The sequence below is a fragment of the Seriola aureovittata genome, chromosome 6 (genome assembly GCF_021018895.1).
Source record: "Seriola aureovittata isolate HTS-2021-v1 ecotype China chromosome 6, ASM2101889v1, whole genome shotgun sequence".
Taxonomy (NCBI): Eukaryota; Metazoa; Chordata; class Actinopteri; order Carangiformes; family Carangidae; genus Seriola; species Seriola aureovittata.
The window spans coordinates 16,341,062-16,361,754 of NC_079369.1; the positions used below are offsets into that span (position 1 = coordinate 16,341,062).

The 20,693-nt window shown below is 42.3% G+C and overlaps 1 protein-coding gene across 1 annotated transcript in view; it reads left to right on the plus strand.

The window, feature by feature from the left end:
• Window positions 1–20,693, plus strand: part of nr5a2 (nuclear receptor subfamily 5, group A, member 2) — a 70,588-nt gene that overhangs the window by 45,444 nt on the left and 4,451 nt on the right. The gene's annotated exons all lie outside the window — the stretch shown is intronic.

Here is a 20,693-nt window from a genome sequence, read left to right on the forward strand (position 1 = left end):
GAGGGGAGAAGGGAGGAAGGAAAGAAGGAGAAGGAGGAGATAGGAGGATCTTGAAGTGGGAGAGAGTGGGAATTGGTGGGAGGCAGGTATCGCAAAGCATTTGAGATAGAAAGGTGGGAGGGAGCCGAGCCCATGGGATTAGGAAAGGAGGGAAGTGGAAGGGATAAGTAGCTAAATGAGTTAAGGGATGAAGAGAATGGTAACATTCATATGTGTGTGTGTGTGTGTGTGTTTGTGTGTTTGTGTGTGTGTGTGTGTGTGTTGTGTGTGTGTGTGTGTTCAGATCCCAAATCTGCTCTCTACTCTCTAAACCGAGGTCAGACATTGCCAGGAGACTGTCATCTCTGTCTCTTTCCTAACAAGTCTGCAACAAATGGCCTCTGAGGGATATACACACACACACACGCGCACATGCGCGTGTGTGCGCACGCTCATTTTTAACATTCTGCATTACTGAAGCCAATGATGTCCAGGTAGTTTCACTCAGCCTGTCCCCACTCTGGCACTGTGAGCAGAAACAGTAGCATACATATGATGAATATTTTCTTTGGCTACCCCTCCCTCCATCCATCTGTAATCCACAAGGGTCACGCTTTCACTTCCTTACTGCCTCTAAACAAAGAAAGAGGGACTAATGAACTGCTTGGCAAAAGTGCGCACACACAGACACACACCGAGGTAATCAGGCAGGATTAATGTTTGTGTTAGTGTTGTTTGTGGTACAGCGAAGAAAAAGGGGAGGGATGGGATGGATTTCAGTGGGGCTTTGGAGTGTGTATGTCTGTGTGCATGGATGCGTTTTGTTTGTGTGGGGTGGGGGTGTTGCTGGGGCTCAGGGTCTAAATAATTTGGCAGAAACATCATCCATAATGAAAGGCTCACCTGAGGGATATGTATCGCCCCCGGCAGTGCCTGTTCTCCGGCGTTGCCCGGGCCTCCTCCTGCAAAAGAAGCCCGACACGGATGCCGTAGAGCTGGCTGAGGGGATCAGTGCTGGAGAAGGTGGAGGTGATGCCGGTGGCGGGGAGGGAGGATGAGGGATAGGGAGGGGCTTGAGCAACGTAAAGCCGGTAGATTTAGAAATGATTTAATTAATATAACACGCAGCTGAACAGAGACGTGTGTGTGCGTATGTATGTGTGTGTGTGTGTATGTGTGTGTGATGGCCGTGACAGGGATGCGATACATACGTTTACCTGAGGGATGTGCATAATGTGCGTGGCAGTGGGAAAGCAGGTGTGTATTCATGCATCTGTGTGTATGTTTAGAAAGCTGCCTGTGCCCAACAAGCAGAGCCAATTAATAAGGATTGTAGTGAAATGAGGCATGAAAGTAGCTCTGCACTGACTGCTCAACTAAAAGATTAAATGCTCCCTCTTTATTAGCTTTATTGCATCCCTAACACTGGTTTACTGCACTCTTAGCTGAAGCTAATACACAGTAAATGGGTTTAATCAGTATGACAGGTTTGATACTGGAAACTGTAACTGTTGTCGCCTTACTTGTTGTGACAATGCTACTTTTGTTGCAGATACTGCTTGAATATGAGGACATCACTCTTGCAACTGTTGCTACAACTACTTTTAATGATCCTGCACCTCACCAGTTTGCATCTAACATACTGTGCCACTGTGAGATGCAGTGTAGCCATGTATGAAAGCAAAGGCGTGGAGGTTGCATCAGACCAGATTTCGTGACTTAACGGACTTAACATTCGCTTCCTCGTTAACTGTAACCACGACCTTTCTCTAACCTTAACTAAATGCTTTAAGCCATACATAGCCATAGTTTTATTTGGCATAAGAATGATCTTACCATAACTTTGACTGTACTGTAGCTGCCGTGATTTTAAAAACATTGGCACTGGACATATTCTGGGGTTTTGCAGAATTATTTAATATCGATGCTCCTGTCTGGCAACACAAGTGTATCACTAATACTATACTATGACTGCACTCAAAGTATTACTAGTACCCCTATTAAAACTAGCTCTCCCATGAGAGTCATGGAGGTAGTGATGCAGTCTGTATTCATTCCTCTTGCTCCCGGCCTCTTTTTCTTCTCCTATCATTCTGTGTGTGTCTTCCTTTTTCTCAATATTTCTCCCTCTATCTTCAAACCTCTCCTTCTCTATCTCTCCTTCTGTGGATGGACAATCAGTCACCTCCTACCTGCCAGAAGAGCTCTTAGTTAATCCAGCTGTCGATAAAGACAGGGATATAGATGTCACTCCAGCTGAGGGGAGACACTTGTCTTCAAACCTTTATTTTTATATTTTCTTTCCCCCTCTCTTTCTATAACTTTCCCCTGTCTTAAGTGAAGTCTTTCACCCTTTATCAAGGATGAGATTATCATTCTTAGAGCATTGATCTCTTAAGTGTTTGTAGGACTGTGAGGAATGGTTGTGTGTTGAGCAAGAGACACACAAAATGGAAGAGAGAGAGAGTGAGTGGTGCTTGGGTCAGAGTTCAGGAAAGGATTACTACGAGTTGTTGACCACTGTTAATGGCTCTTTGATTTTCTTTAAAAGGCTCAAAGGCCTAATAGAAAGACTGACAGGTTGTTGTATATGACCAGGGGACAGATCAGCACCAGAGGTAAGGAATGGGTCACAAGTTCAAACTCAGGCTGAGAAAAGTGAAAAAAGGGCTCTCTTCTTCCAAATTTTAGGCGGGGTTGACTCCCAACTGCACTGATGGACATACTGAGTAGAAATCTGAGATAGTACTTGGCAGTTCCCGGCTATGAAGTTATAGAGGAAAGGCATTTTATTTCAAATACCAAGGAGAAAAGTGTGCTTCCTGAAAGGAGCAACATCATTGATATTGTGTGGCTCAAAACCAGCTCAAACCCTGTAAAAGCTTTACTTGTAAGTGGAAAAAATAAAATAACAAGATTTATTGATCAACTTTAACAAAAAAAAAAAAAAAATCATGCACATGTGTGCGTGACGCATGCCAGCGCAAAGTCAGTTTCCATATTAGTGAACCAGACTCGGTGACAGAGGTCAGACAGTGTTCAGCCAGCAGCCAGTTAACCCAGCTCAGCAGGTCAAACCCCATCAGGTGTAATTGGGTGAGACAGGTGCTGCCAGTCCTTGTAAGCTGAGAGGAGAACCAGAGTCGCTGCCAGACCAGCGTGGGGTGGTAAATGCTCCCAGCGGAGAGAGCAGATTTGTGGACATAGCCCTAAATAATGTCCCAGCATCGGGGCCTTTAGCAGAAACAAAGCCAGTGACAAGCTGATAAAGAAGAGAATTTAAGTTTGTGTTTGATTTGTGCTCTGTGTAGGGAGAGTGACAGTCAAACCCCTATATAGACTGATTTAAAGAAGTCACATTGGGAGTTTGATAAACTATGAATATGTCAAATGTATAATTATTATTATACATTAATTGGATGGATTCCATCTTAAGCCTCGAACCCAAAACTCTGGCAATACACTGATCGATAAAGTCCATCTGCTTACACTGGCATTTATGTGACTTATTTAATTTCTTGATCAAGTTATTTGGATATGACGATGGATTAATCAGATCTGAACTGATTTAGTTTTTAGTTAGAAAAAATGTCAGAAAATAGAAAGAATACAAAGTAACCAAGCAGATATTAACATATGAGAGGCTGGAACCAATGAAAGTTTTGCATTTTTATTTAGAAAATGATTGATTAAATATCCTTTCTGCTATTAAATATAAGGATAGAAAATGTTCACATTTTTTCTCTCAGGGAAAATGACACCTTGATACCTGAAGCTGTTTGGTTACGTTAATACAATATGACTCTTTTCAAATCCAATTAATGCAATGAAGTAAATACTAAAACATGCTGAAAATGATGTTTAATGCCGGCCCCAGCTCAGTGATTAGAGATCAGTGTCCATTCATTAGAACCAAGACAGCCAGTCATTCAAGAGCTGCCTCAGCACCACATAAACTGTCTGTCAAGTGATTAGTCAGGCTCTGAGGCTGGAGCTTAGAGACTCACACCCACCCATCCATCCCTCACCATCCATTCAGCCCTCTGCTTTGTCTCTTCTCTCATTGCTCTGCCCTTTCGCTCCCTCTCTCTCTCTCTTTTATTTTCACATCCATCTTTGTACAACTCGATCTATCACAACTCCATCCTCACATCCACCTCTATCGCTCCTCGTTTATCTTCTCCCACATCTCAACTGCCATTTATCTCTTTTCCTCCCTCACTCAGTGTTTTTTTTTCCAACCCTACTTAAAATGTCTTAACTACAGTCATTTAAACTTGTAATGTAATTAAAAGAAGTGAAATTATGTCATGAAATTATGTCCCCGCTTCCCTTTATTTCCAGTAGTGGTCAAATAAAGGTGAGCTTACCTCAGCTACCACATGGAAAGATGATGCATAGATAGACCGACCAATATCTATCTTATCTATCTAACAATCTTAATTCTATATGGTCATTAATATTGATCAGTGTTTTATAGCAGATTCCAATCTTGCATTTAGAAGTGAGACCTCAACAGTGTTTCTGCTCTCTCAGAGTTTGCAACCTATGCATCTCTCTGTCACCTGACTCCTGGGCTTGTTCTGAACCAGCGTCTTTCTCTTGTCTTCCTTCATCTTTTTTCTTAAAATCTTGAATCATTGGCACCTTCTTTACTTTCTCCATGACTCTGTCTCCACTGCTACTTGTGATCTTTCATTTGAAATGAGATTTCAAAAAAGATGTCGTATGTCTTTACACTGATTCACACTCTTCCCCGTGAAAGTGGCTCCTGCAGTGTGCGTGCTATCTTCAACACGAGGGACACATTTGTCTTAACTCCTGCTAAGCATGAATGGGTGGTAGGTTGATGGTCACGCTGAGTTAACAGTATACAATGGCACCAATATGGCAGTGCAACGGTTAACAAAACAGAACAGGCGAAAACAAAACGAGCTAGATGTTAGATGATATTTGCAGAACAGTCATAGCGAGGGAGACTAGTTTTGGTGCGTTACCAGGTGTAAGGTCTGCCTCAATCCTACTTCAGCATTTGAGAGGTGGGTAAATGGTGTCATCCCCCCCTTACACCTATGGTAGGATGGGTTGTTCATTAGTATGTTTAGTGCGCCACACACTGAAGACAGACTCTTTCTGTTTCATGCACTGCGAGGTCAGACACCAATCTGCTGACAACAACACAAACACAGCAAACGTGATTAACCTTGATGAAAAAAGACAAGCATTATCACTCTCTCTATTTCTCTATCAGGCCGTATTTGTCTCTCTGCACAAGGAGAGAAAACACGCACACGCACACACACACACACACACACACACACACACACACACACAATTCCCAGACAGGTATGTCCTAATTAAGCAACAGCCGCGGCTGCTCAGAATCAATGCCCTGATCGGGGAAGCTGGCTAATTCATGTACACCGCTCTCCCCCTCTCCTCCCGCAAAGCCTGGCAAATATTCATTTCCTGAAACGAACCGAATCATTTAGAATTCGGTCGGGGATTGATTAACATCGGAAGGCGGCGACTGTTCAATATTTACATCCATTGAGACCAATGTAAGGGCCAAACAATGGGGCGTATAACTTGCACAACTTAATTAAAAACAACATAATAAGCATATTTTTTTCCTCTTTTTGTGCTGCTTGCTTTGTATGGGAGCCGAGCTTTCTGCTGGGCTGTAAGTGAACAGAATGGAGTCATCATGAGTACCTTTGACCTGATCAGTACACAAATAGAGTATGTTGTCAGTTGTTGGGCTCTGGCCTACGGGACTCAACAGGAGTTGTGGCTGTCCAGAGGGACCAGGAAACAGGATCAACGAATAAAACATTTATATTTCCAGAATTAAGGTAGTTTTGCTTCATCAATTTAACCTTTACTTGAAATACAGGTGCCAACCATAAAACAAACAAGTACAAATAACTTCCTAAGTTAAAGAAACATCAGAATTAAAAGACTACCCAACCCTGCCTCTACCAATACTCCTATGTTGTGGGGTCAAAAATCTGTTCATTCCATGGGGGCTCATATCCCATCTGGGAACAGAAAACAGTTCACACATCTAGAGTTAAAACTTATTATAAAAACTAATAAGACGGATTATAGGGCTTAGGTAAATATACAATACATGTGAGTACACAAGTCAGAACAGTGATTGTATGTTGTGTTTGGGTTACGTAAAAAGGACTTCATTAGACATTTCACATGTCAAATGTTTTAGCTCACATACAATCCCACAAGAAAAGTATTACAATTGTCACAGATGTGATTTTTGCCTCACTAGAAGTTCATGAGAAAAGACCCAGATATTATATGACGCATGTGTGTGAAATGTAGCACGAAACATAGCCAACTCCATAGTGTATGTGTGTGTGTGTGTGTGTGTGTGTGTGTGTGTGTGTGTTTGTGTGTGTGTGTGTGTGTGTACAGGGATGCAGCCCCTATGCTTAACGAATGCTTGTGTGTCCCACAAGTTACAGACTCAGTGACTGGATTGGTGCAATGACAGCAGTAATGGAAAATGCAGTAGATTGCGGTGGGACTAAGACTATAAATGTATGTATAAGGTTCATAAAGTGCAATCCATGCACAGAGCGACTGCATCTAGTGCTTTTTCATCACTCTGTTTTGAAGCTTGGTGAAGTGCTCGGCAAACTCGTGTTGATTGAAAAGTATTGGACTCTCATCTACTTTTCAAACAAATCTTTTTACCCACCATCAGGTTCCTTCAGGCATCATTTTAATGTAGGAAACAAACAAAAAAAAAAGTCACTCAAACTTTGTCTCCGACAGAGCCAAACCCAGCTAATCATGTTTGAATTTCCTGACTTTTCTTTCATTTTCTTTCATCTCATCAGGAGTAGGTGAGAGTGTGCCCTAAAGCAATGAACCTAATACTTCCGCCTATTTTCTGTCCATTTTAGCCTAAGAAAAATAACATGGCGAGCAGTCGCCTTCTGATGCTGGCTGCCACTTTGTAGGGAATTCCATGTAATGAGGCTGCCTAAAAGGCTTTCAGACTTTATCAAGCAATAAATGCTCCAGGTCTCCAGCCTGCCACTATTACCTGGCAATGCTGCAGGCTGTTGTCATTAAGCAGCAGTTGTGGTGAGTTGTGGCGGCGGCAGGGATATTGAGGATCACTGACGCTCACCCCTGACCTGAGTGTCCCTTGAGCCTCGGTGTTATTGCCTGAGATACCTCACAGTTTCCTTATGGATTTCGACATTCTCCAGATTATCTCCAAAGTATCTTTCTAATTTACAGTTACAAGCTTGCCCTCTTTTCTTCTCTTTTTAGGTATTATCTTACCAGGATTTATATGGTGATTATGTGGACACTGGTCTTTATCTTGTTTCAAACAAGGCCAATTATCAAAGAGTAAAGCAGCACAATAGGGGGGTTTGTTTGGAGGGGGATTTGTAAATGGATAGACCTCAGTATTAAGTGATAAATATGGTGATAAGACAAAAAAAAAGCCACATTATTGTTGTTCTTCAGTGGGGACCCGCTAGATAGAGAGAGAGAGAGCAGAGCCAGCTAGTCAGGATGGTAACCTAATTAAACATATTAATGGGGATTAAATACTCCTGTAAACCACAGTATAGAAAGAATAAACAGCAGGATCTGCATGTTTCACATTTAAAAATACAGATATGTGGTATTTAATCTCCAGGTCTCCAAAGACTTGAGAATCATGGCAATTCATGTAAAGTATACAGTACATGTAGGTGACGATCATCCTATTTTTAAAAAAAATGGAAGCTGAGACAAACAAAAAAATGGAGTAACAACATTTTTTTTTGGGTTTGAACAAGCACTATCAGTACACAAGCAAAATTGATCCAAAGCATGCAACTTTAACACAACAGAGTGATACAGCAGCAGCAAATTCTCTCACCATTTACTAGAAGTGTTGCAAGAGTAGTAATCTCTGTGAATTTCAACACAGCCCACACCCAGTAAGAGTCATAACACGTGCGGCCCAGCTCTGCACTGCCTGAATATGGTGACGGCTGCATGGTGGCAGTAGGATTTAATACACTTTTACTCACTGGCACAGCTCAAGCAATACAGGACATACCCTCTAAACTCCTGCTCCCCTCCATCAATACACTCACTAACTACCCGAGCAGTGAGTACAACCAGACAAATGCTTCTGTAAAAGTTTTTTTTTTTTTTTTGTTAAAAAAAAAAAAAAAACTTTTCCTCCCCTCTACCTCCCTCTCTGCTCCACTCCCATGTGGGGTGATTTAAGACGGGCAAGCTATGGAGAAACTGTTGCCCTCCATCTCTCCTCCCTCCCTCTCATTCTCCCTCTCCCTTGGCCTTATTACAGGCTGTCAGTTTATTATAAAACATTAGGAAAGCAGAGGGACACTTGCAGTTACTGTCCTATCGATCGGCAGGGATAGATTCTGTGATTTAGAGTCAGCCTCTGCTCGCACCCTCCACGTTCTCGGTCTCCTATTAAGGCACCAGCGCTTTGCTTTGGCTATTGATGTCTCAACATTAACAGTTACAAGCAGCTACAGAAAATCAATGCTCAACTTTTATTACCGGCTGCATAACGCAGAGGACCTCCCGTCAGCTGATACTTAGCAGTCAAAAGGAGGCGCGGATGGTCCGCCTCGCACGTCAGGTGTTTTCTAAGTGATATCTGCAGTAATATCAATCATGTGTGGAACATATGGGGGCTTACAGGGGCCAGTTGAGGGCCTTGGAGCTTAGGGGTACAGCATAGGAAGGTATAGCTCGCCAAACAAATTAGCACACGCTTCCAAACATCAGCCTCTGCGCCTGGACAGAGACTTAAAAGGGAGAATGTAAGACAGGCAGGGAAGTTTTTATCTGAAATTCTCACGCTGAATAGATTTTCCCACAAATACAAAGTGGCAAACATCTGCACTTCTCTCAAATCTCTTTGAACACGTCCAGTGTCCACAAAAACACACACATGCAACACACCACCTAAATGTCATCAAATAACGATCGATCCCCTCAACCACCAGCACCGACCGACCGGCCATCCATCCATCATCAGCATCAACCTGGATGTGTTTGTGTGTGTGTGTGTGTGTGTGTGTGTGTGTGGTGTGTGTGTGTGTGTGTGTGTGTGTGTCTGTATGTGTTGTAACAGAGAATCTAAACCCAGGTAGCGTGGATCTAGAGCGGCTGAGGCCTCTCAAACATTTATGAGGGGCTACCGAGCAGCAGTACGGCAGCCCTTCTGGGACAAACAGCCCCCGGTTCTGTACTCTCAGTCCCGATCAATGGAACTCAAGTTCATTACACACACTTTTCAGCCGAACGGCGGCAACTGATCCCCCCCCCCCCCCCCCAGATAGTGGAGCAGCCCACCGCTGGGGCTGCATTACACTTGCTTGTTTTCGTGACTGCGTGTGGAAGACAGGGGCAGGGAGTGTGTATCTGTGTGCATGTGTGTGCGTGGAGTGTGTGTGTGTGTGTGTGTGTGTGTGAACAGGGGCTGCTCCCAGTGGCCAGAGCTTGAGGTTATCATTATGTACAGGTCAGTCCGCTGCAATGCTAATGCTAATGCATTCTCAGTGGCCACAGATCGGGTCCCAGTGCTGCGCTAGCTAGGTAGCTACTCCTCTCCAATTAAAGGCTGAGGGATGTCTGGTTGGGGTAGGGAGGACAGGCCTGGGCTATCCGGGGCCCTACGGAGAACAAGCTCACATTAGTCGAGGAAAACAGATCCGGAGAAGAAATTGTGCATACATTGGAGTGCTGCAGAAAATCCCACTCTTGATTTGAATGATTTGTTGACTGGAGATCATCAAGTCCCTGGCTGTGATTTCATGCATTCTAATAATTTCTTTAGACAACTTATTTACTTTTGGTCAATGTCACATAACTTCACTGTTACCAGACCCAAATGGCGTCAAAGTGTCTGTACAAACTATATTTTAAGTTAGCTTATGTGGGATGATACTGTCTATTAATTAATTAATATGTTAACAAGCATTTCAACCATTGCAATCATTTTCTTGACTCAAAAAGCATCATCTCAAGAACATGGTAAACGAAGAAAGACGAGGTGTCAACAAATTTGAGCTGATTCTTGCGATCGAAAACGCATCAATGTTTCACTCGCAAGCTACAGATTTACAACACCGCTGCAAGATGAAAACTGCAGATTTTTTTTTTTTTTTGCAGCGGTGCATGACAGCAGGAAAAGAACAACTGCCACACTCATGCAGCGTATTGATCAGACCGCCTGCCTCGACCTTACTTAAACATTACATACAAACAGCAGCAAAGAGTTACACAACCCTCCCTATGGAGCCGTCTCAACCAGTGATCACTCTTTTTTTTTTTCTTCTATGTGCTCTGGGAAGCAAACACACATGTACAGCTATATATAGTGATGTAACGCACATTCACACACATAGATAGGCACTGGTGTAAACACACACACACCATAGGATCTAGGCCAAAGGGTGATGTTGTGGCCCCTGAGTCTTTAGGTGTACCTTGGGTCAAATGTTCAAAAATATAAATGTAATCAGATGCAACCCGCTTTACACATCCTCCTTGTCAATCATTTGTAAAGTTGTAAATGTGAATGGCAGCACTTCACTTCTTCAATCTGTGTCTCAGTAGGAGCTACAGTATTATTGCCGTTACTGTCATGTCCACAGCAAAGACAAACTTTTATGATAAGACATTTATGGCAGCTTCAGCTCATGATGTGTCATTAGTGTTAATCATTGGACATTGGCAATTACTACATGGAAATTGTAAAAGACACAGGTGTGGAGTAAAATCAGAGCTGTAATGCTTGGGCAAGATAAAAGATGGTGGTGACGGACAAAGCTATATGAAAAGACTTAATTCATCGCTTTGTTGTTCAAAAATGTTGAAAAATGTCTGGAAACAAAGTCTGAAAAACACTGTCTATTTTTGTCAAATGGCAAATGGAAAGAAACTCGTTATTTGTCACTGGTATCTGACTGACTTTGTACCCTTGCGAGCGTGAGCCTCCACAGGAAAAAATACTGACGATTAGAGTAGAAGTAAAAATAATCCTCTACATTCACCTACCACCCTGATATCACAAATGGAGCCCGTGGCATCACAGTACTGCCCGGCATGTGGATTGTCAGCCATTGTGTTCCTGTGTGAAATGTGTACAGTGCAGAGGCATGTGTTTCAACTATGGTGGTGGTAAGCTATATGGTAGGTCAGGTGGCTGCTATAAGATTATACACCCTCTTCCCTTTGCTCTTTGAGCCTCTGTGCGTGTGTGTGTGTGTGTATGTGTGTGTGTGTGTATGTGTCTTTGGACAATGTGGTTACAAGATACCTCTGGCAGGGAAGAGAACAGTGGAGCTTTAAGGTGATGTGTGTGCATGCTGTGGCGTGTGTGTGCGTAACCAGAGACAGTGATTAAACGTTTTAAAGCACAGATGATCCAACAGGTGCTCTGGCTCGCTGTCTCTTGTTCCCCCACCCCTCTCTCTCTCTCTCTCTCTCTCTCTCTCTGCATTGAGCCCCCACCCACCCTGTGACCCCACACCCCCACTCCTGAACCATATCACAGCTCCTTTCTTGTCTCTTCATTCTTGTCCTAGAGGATATTTTAAGCAACAAAGCCCTGTGAGTCCACTGTCTTACACACACACACACACACACACACACACACACACACACACACACACACACACACACACACACACACACGCACACACAGACACCTTGAGCATAGCTATTCCTTGTAGCGCACTTAACAAAACCATCATAGTGCAATGGCAACCTTCAGAGCTGCTGGCAAATGTTGGAAACAAGGGTCAGGGAGCCAACACATGTTGAAACACAGGAGGGAATGAATCAGTCAGCCTTCTCTTCACACACACAAAGCTAAAGTACACACCCACATGTCATTAGTAAATAAAGCAATGTAATTTAAGGAATATTCCAGGGTGCTATCAACCATTTGTCATGCCAACTCTGGGCCTGTGCAAGCTGCCTTAGTGCATAAATTTGTACGTTAGTGCCACCTGGCACTGATATCCATAGCTACTGTTGACATTACACTGTTAGCCTGTAAATTCTTACAGTGCTCAGTAATGAGAAGTTCCTGCCTGACATACAGACAACGAACATAGCAATCTTAAAATGAAGCATTACAGCAGTACTTTCCGTAGACAAACAGATGTCATAAAGGAGAATAAACAGGCGATTTTCTAAGCTGTTTCAACTGGTTTTGTTTGGCAGTTTCTTTACTAACTGGTCAAATTACAATCCCATGAATCCTCAGGAAAGTAAAAGTCCAGGATTTTTACTTGGTCTTTCTTTTCATATTCTGTTGTTTTTGGAATTTTACTTTTACAGTCAGAAATTGCTCCAAATGCGTAATGGAGGATGCGAGCGCACACACTGTAACAGGCCTATTTTGTCTCTTAAAATTCTTTCAATAAAACTGGTGAAACTCTCAAACCACGGTATGTGCAGAACACAAACAGACACCCACAACCACAGACAAACACACTCCACAACATCTTTTCATTAAACAAACGTTTTCGTGGTTTATCCTCAAAATTGCTCATTTCCTCTAATTTCCTTGTATTGTGCATTTGAAAGTCCTAACATTCAGCGCAGTAGAAAAGCCCAGCTCTCTAAATCAAGTCCAGCTTTGAGAGGCAGTGTGCAAACATGTCATTTTACATTAGCCCTGAGGGGGAGGAGAGAGCAACCATCGCCATCCAATACTTTTGAATAAATTAAGCCCCAATTTGCACTTAAGTTGACTCCACTTGTCACATGACAAGGGACGAAAATCACACAGAGAACAAAGAAGTTAAAAGAAGGTGTGGAAAACATGCGGCACACTCTCTTTTTAGTCAGCACTCTACCTGCTGGCTCCAATCATCAAATGAGAATGAGCCAAAGGAGAAGGGAGAGAGTGCAGGAGAGAGAAAGGAGTGAGAGAGAGAGGGAGGGGGGAAAAATGACGCTATGGATTAACTGTCTTTCATGCTGAAAATATACATCCCCAGGCGCTTGGCACTGAATTATTAATTCAAATTTGTCAGAGAAAGAATGAGAGAAATCTATTGACGGGGAGACGGGCCCTTTAATGGTCTCATTAAAGGGGAGGCTTCCCACAACAGGCACCTTCTGTACTGCTGCAGGAGTTTTCAGGGCAGTGGAGGGTTGGAGGGATGTACTTGACCCCCCAATGATTTTCTGTCACTTTATCATAAACAAGAAAGGTTGACATGCCCCTTCATTCCCCACGCCCTCCCTCCACCACCACCAAACAAACCCTGTGTAATTAGCCAAGGGGTTCAAAAGTGCACTGAATGTAAACGAGGTTCACATGCATGCGTAGATACAGACAGACAGACACGGCACCAACACACGCACGTTATATGCTGCGCCCGCTTCTACTGTTGCTGACAGCTACAAAGAAGTGAGAGGTGAAGTCTAGAGGAGCCTGAAGAGTCACCTCCCAGGTACAGCCATATTGATTTCTAATTCATTCGAATTTCCATTTGCCCATTTCACTGCTCCATAGATCATCTCCACAGATTGGACCAAACACAGTGACTTTTTTGTCTGGAGCGTTGTCCATTAGATATGTGCCTGTCAGTCATGTGTTAGTGTCATTAGCCGCATATGGCTGCATGACTGGGAGAGGGAGGGGGTTAACTGTTCGTGCAATCCAGACGGTATTAAGAAGGTGAGAGAGCAGGGACCTGTGGGTGCACCACGTTGTCCGAGGTCGACTCATTGAAAGGCACTTGGTTCCGCCTCCAGGGGGGCTAAAGAAGGGGGCAATATGAAGAGGAGGGCGGAGGACTAGAGGGACCACAGAGGACTAAGCACTAGCTTCATTGCTGATTCAAGTCTCTCAGTATCCCTCTGGCAAATGGATTTTCATAATGCTGAGACAATGTGATTTTTTCTCCCCAGCAATATGATTTTAATCCCAGCGAGTCCACTGTTGTCAGAAATGAAAGGTAGCAAATGAGGCCAGCTGACAAAAATATTTTAAGCCACAATAGAGAATGAAAAAAAGAAATCACTGAAATAGCAAGCAAAAACTTTTTGTTGTTCTGAGTTAAAACATGTTTACATTTTTTTAAAATCAAACTGCCAGGTAACTGGGTTATCTCACACCACAGAATATGCAGTCTGACTTACTTCCAATCCATTAGATTTAGTTTATCTTATTTTCATTATCGATGAATCTAGTGATTATAATTTCAACTAACTGATAAATCATTTAGTCTAGAACATGTCCAAGTTTACATCCTTAAATTACTTATTTTATCCAATGAACTGTTCAAAAGCGAAAGATATTCAGATATTTGAAACCATATAAAACAGAAAAGCAGCTAATCCTGATGTGAGAAGCTGGAACAAGAAAACATTTAGCTATTTTGCTTGATAAATGACATTTAATAAATTAATTTATTACAAATTTTGAGATTATAACTCACACATCTTGTGTTAAACCAACGAAAAACAAACAAGCAATACGTGCCATTCCATGTCAGAAAATCTGAACTTGCTACCGATATTAACTTCTGTGACTCTGCCCATCTGTTGAAGACCTCAAAGTCCACATAATAACGCAGCCACAGACAAGACCAACTGATACATGATGTAAATTTGTTTTCCACTTCACCTCAGGATAAATCCACAACACCTTCCAGCCAGCATAAGCAATGAGAGAGGCTTGTCTCCTTCCTGCTTGGAGCGCCTTTTCTCTTGTTTATTTTATCAGACCTAAGGCACTTTTCCTTTCCTCTCAATATCTCTCGACCTCTCGCCATCGCCCCACCGAGCCCGCCGACCCGTCCTTGGGCGACAGAACTGAACCAGCCGCTACCTGTTTAGCTTAACAACAAATTGCAATAGTTGTCTGCAGAGGTTGAGCTTTGACTTAATATATCCCCAACTGGACTGCACCTGCTTAATTCTAGCCCCCTGAGTGGCTGAAGGGAGGATTTGTTGAGTTGGCGGGCAAATTGAGCCTTCATGCTTTATTCTGACATGCTGACAGTAGCCTGTCCCCATTGGTGGCCTGCTTTCAGGAAGTGTGAGACAGGTATTATTATGCATTGTTAGCCCAGAGGATATTTGGCCTCTGGACATGGGCTCTATGTTAGCTTGAGGGCATGTAACTACAGTATGTTACTGTATGCTGGTGAAGTAAAGGGTCACTTTTCAAGATGAAGGGTCACTGTTCAGGGCTTAATGAGCCCTTTAATATATGAGCCAAAAAGGCAAAGGATACTTCCTGAGATTCTTTCACTCCATTAGATACAGAACTAAGATTCAAATTACTATTATAATAAAGGCATTACGCAAAGCATGCAATGACATTTAACAATAATTCATAATAAAAATGAAAACTTTTGTCATGTGAAAACAATAATTGCAAAAAAGAATGAAAATGACTGGGGTAAGCATTCAACCCTGACCTAACCTCATCTTCTCCATAGCCTTGAACAGCATCTGAAACCACACACCTTTCCCATGTCAGAATAAAGGGGCCTGTGTTCGACAACTTCTGTGACTTTATGAAACTCACAATCTGACAAGCCCACCCACTGCACGCAGTAATTGTCCAGATGAGAAAGTGAGCAGGGTTTGAACTTTTCTCTCTAGCTCTCTTTTTTTCATAATTTGCACAGCTATTTCTGTCACTTTTTGTATGTACAAATGGATGCAACACCACCCTTTAAATAAACCCTTCTGCCTTAAACGTGTTTTGACAACACATCATTCTACTGTAGGTTCTTTTTTTTTGTTGAGTATGTCCCTGCCTTGCTCTTCTTGTATCCTGTCATAGGATAGTTATGATGCTTGTTATTCTGTTAGCCTTTGGTGTACCAAGTCGCAAAGAACCCCCATTAGATGTTCAGAAGCATAGAACTCCAGTTTTACCCCCATCTTTTTACTCGCCTTTAACGTGGAGGCATCATATCGGAGAAAGGGAATTCCCCAAATGGGACTTGGAGGAAAACAAGGAAGCTGAGAGCTCCAGGGAGTGGGGAAACGAGGACTGTTACTCTAATGGGGAAGTGGAGCCTCCTGTAGAGGGGGAATAAAACCCAACTAAAACACACACTTCCACGTGAAATGCTGTCAGTGGAGTGTGTTGATGGGAGCTCAGGTGTGTAGCCGCAATATGTGTGTGTTTGTGTACTTCATGACTTTATGGTGCTGTGAGGGTAAAATGGGGGGTAAAAAAGGCAGCATGTTGCTTTTCGCTAATACAAAGCCCAGCTTACATATCAGGACAGTGCACCATAACTTAGATAACAGCCTACTTAAGTGATATCATTAACCAGACGGCCATTGGCCCTTGCCCCATGAACCTTATTTGCTTTGATTGCCTTTGCTGCCCTGTTTTTTTAACACTCACATACACAGACACACAGACACGTTCTCCCATTGAACACGTATTTCTACATGTTGCTTGTTGTAGGCTGTAAGTCCTTTGTCCTCACTTGGTCCTTTCTTAGTTAAAGGTTATTGGGTTCTCTTCTTTCAACGCCCCTGTCACTGATTGGAGCCAAGCCGCGAGTCAGATTAATAAGGAGTAAAATAGCGGTGGACAGTGTCGACTTGATAACAATCCAGTAGGGTGCAATAAAGAGGACTTGGCCTGGATGCGGGTTCAACTCTGTGGTCTTTGAAGCTCCGCTGCTGTAGTAAAAGGTGCTTCAGCTTTGATAGGCTCGTATAAATGCCCGTGAAAGTCCCTATTGGAAGAGGCGAGGGCCTGGTTCCCGCCTATACAGGAAGTGACCAGTTTGTCTTTCACTCACGTTTAATTGGCCAAGTTTACTGACAGCACTTGACTCAATAACCGTTTATGACCCAGGAGTTTTATGTGTTGTTTTTGGACCCGGCAGGAAACATGTGCTGTGAAGTTTGAAAGGCAGAGTGAATTGGCAGCATGTGACTGAGAGCTTTCATTGATTTAGGCAGTAAAACTGTAATGGTGAGAAAACATGGTGTTATTTTGCCATGTATAACCATTCGCCTTAGACCAGTGTCTTATATTAAGAAGACATGACTCGAAACTGGTGTTCACGCGGAAATAGCAAAACTTACCTAAAAACTTAAAACCCAAAAACATACCACTACTTTATCCAAAAGGTTGTTTTACAGGATGGAGACACTTTAACTTTAACCCACCACCAACAATTACAAGGTCTCCTATGATGACATATTTTACATTATTACAGCTGTGTTTTACTATATTGTTCATTCATTGTCTGTTTATACACCTACTTCCAGTAATGGGTGTCCAGAAAAGGAATTACAGTTGTTGACAAATACATTAATGAACACTTCGATTGGCTTACAGCTACATAATAGTGTGTTGTTAACAATTTATTACATGCTCATGTGAATACATGTTTATACTTAGAAATGCTAAACAAGGGGGATTAAGTGTTACCTGTGTGGCTAAATCCTCACAAATAAAACTAAACTCTCCATATGACAAATAAGAAACAATTTGTGTATGAATTATTTTTCTGCATTTTAAATTTTTGACTGTTTTTTAAACAGACGTAGGTTTACACTGTGTGTGGATAAATAGAAGCAGCAGGTCTTACAGAACTAGGCTGCCTTACTGTACAGTGCAGTGTTTTTCCACCTCTTTGGCTTCTTACAGCCATAAACAAAGTGATGCCTGCTTGCTTTCGCAATGGCCAGTGAACTTTGACACCAAATGATGTTTTGAGTTTTTTTCTCATAACTCTGTGTCCACTCTGTAAGGCATCACTGAGATCAGAGTAAAATAACAGTGAGTATATTTGCTTAGTCGAAATGCTGTGTGCGTGTGTGTGTGTGTGCATGTCTGTGTGTGTGTATGTCCCTGGAGCAGGTTGATTGTAAGGGGTGGTCAAAGAGAGTAAAAACATATGCAGACACACACACTCTCACGGCACAGAGCAGATCTAGTCTAATTAAAAAGCACAGCGGTGATTTCAGGGGTTCTGTGAAAGAGAGAATGAATCTGTATGCATGTGTGTGTGTGTGTGTATGCGCGTGTGTGCGTGTGTGTACTTTTGCATTAGGTCGCTGGCTTCAGCATGATCGCCCGTCAAATGAAACAATGTATTCCGTGGGACCTCGGGGTTTCCATTTGAGTATTCGGACGCGGCGCTGCAACGAACTGTGGCTGTTTTATGTGAAAAAAAGTTGATAATTAGTCCCACAGTGACTGAACGATGAGATGTAGAGAGTAAGAGAGAGCGAGAGAGAGTGAGAGAGAGAGAGGAGGAGGAGGGGGGATGGGGGGCATTGAAGGAAGAGGAGAGAGCGCTTATCACACTTAATACTCCAACCTGACACTGTCTGGGAATCATTAATCAATTGCTTATTTTGTTTGTTCTTTTTTATTTCCCACTCTATTTTCTCCCTCCACACTCGTCTCCTGCCTTCGAATAATCAGTAAATCTTAACCAGTCTACTTGTCTGATTTGATTAGCCACAAAATTAAGAAAAAATCCTCTTCAACCACCTGAGTGTGTTTTTGTCCGGTTCTTCACTTGTCTGCTGGCTTTTGCAGTCAGGAGTAGATTTCAAGCTATTGTCATTTGTGCTTTTTCTTTTTTCTTTCTTTGGAAGCCCTGATTCATTATTTTTTCAAAAGGGGCTGTGGTAATAATTAGCAATTAAAATGCTGTCTTTTTGCCTCACTTTCCCCTAATTAGCTTGACAGAGACATTGGGTACTAATTCTCTGTAGTTTCCCCCCCATCATCCACACATACACCCATCAAACTCCCCTCCACATGCAAACACACTCACGCAGACACACACAAACACAGACAAATCTTTCTGAGAAACCATGGCAACACCTCACATGTTTTTGCTGTGATCTGGGCCTCACCTTGTCATGTATCTGCACATTTAACCAAATCAAAATCAGGAGGAAGCTCTCACATCCCTCAACTGATTATTAAGCAGCATGAGATGTTTGTTATCGACGGTGTCTGTACTGCAGAAAACACTTGTCCTTACTCATATTACTTCATATCAAAAATAATTACACACTAAATATTTTTCATGCCCAAAAAGTATATTTGCAAACCCACCTTTGCACAACCTCACTATCTATAATAGATTCTGCGCAAGACAGAATTTTGCTGTTTCAAATTCAAAACTTTATTCCCCCAACACAATCTAATCAATGTTCATATTTCTCTTTGGCCTTGAATTTGAAGCTTTTGCCCTGTAATCTATGTCCACTTTTCAATATACTAAATGTAGTTGGACAGTGTGGCTCTCAACAAGACTATAATGACTTTATGGTAGAAATTATTCCGCTCTCAAACAGATATTGTATTCCAAAAAGTAATTTATTAGTCATAGCTAGGGGTGTAGATACCACTGAGGTCATATCTTTTTTTTTTTTTTTTCCTGGAGTTTATTTGTAGTTTAAAATTCTACAACTCAGGATTTACATATTTACACTCAATACAGTTAAATTTCACTCTTTTTAGGTCAAGCTGAGCATTGGCAACAGATGATAACTTGAGGATTCCTTACAATGGGGAATATAAACATATTATGACCCTATTGTTATTTTTCATTTAACAAATTATATGCAGGTTTGCCTAGATCAAATATAGTCTATAGTCTAAAGCGGGAATAAATCTGAAGAATTGACCTGAATAAGCATTAAATGCCAACTCTGAACACTCGAGACTTTGCTTTGCACCCTCTTAAATCAGTGCACAGAAGGTACTTAGGCTGAACACCCAGCACTACAAAGCAGCCAGAATGTTATGCTTTGAATGAATGAATGAATGAATGAAATTTATTCGAACAAACGTGCAAGAATATATACAACCAATAGTAACAAACAGAAAACATAATGCAGGAAAGGTAAATGATAATCCTCAACAAAAGAAAAAAGGAAAAGTAGCTTTCTTGCCGACAAGCTCGAAAGGGAGTAGGAAGAAGTAAAAACTTATTTTTGACACAGTATTTACAGAAAATATACTGTAGTTGGACACTTAATAAATATGACAAATCTAAATATATTTGAAAAATTAGAGGTGAGGTGCAGTGGAGGGATATGGACTCATCTGCAAGACATGCAAAAACAGTCGTCACAATTTTCAGCAACTTTTCTGAGCAAGCCAGAAACTTTCCATGTCTTTGCTATGTTTCATTTGTTTCATATGCAGATAAAAACTAGCCTCTTCTTATCTCCCCCTTATTGACCTGCGTAGGATGTCTGTGTGTTAAAGCTTAAAGCCCACGCTTGACTGGGTTAGCTTATGTAAGGCAATATTAATGCTTCTCAGTGGGGTTGTTGGTGTGAAAGCTGGTTCAGGAGTCTGATAGGGGGTCAGACAGCTGAGTGGCAGCAGGAAAAAGCACATGTCATGTTTGTTTGGAGGCTCCTTTGTCACAGGACACACCCCCTCTCCCTTTTCCTGCCCTCCTCTTGGCCTTATTTAGCCCCCCGCCGTGTCACCCAGAGGTCAGGGTGAGCATGCACACGCTACACGCCAGCTCTCATACGCACACGCACACACACACACACACACACACACACACACACACACACACACACACACACACACACACACACACACACACACACACACACACACACACACACACACACACACACATGCAAACGGATTGTAATAGCATGGTAGAGTGCATCATAGATGGAAGTGCCTTGAAGGACCT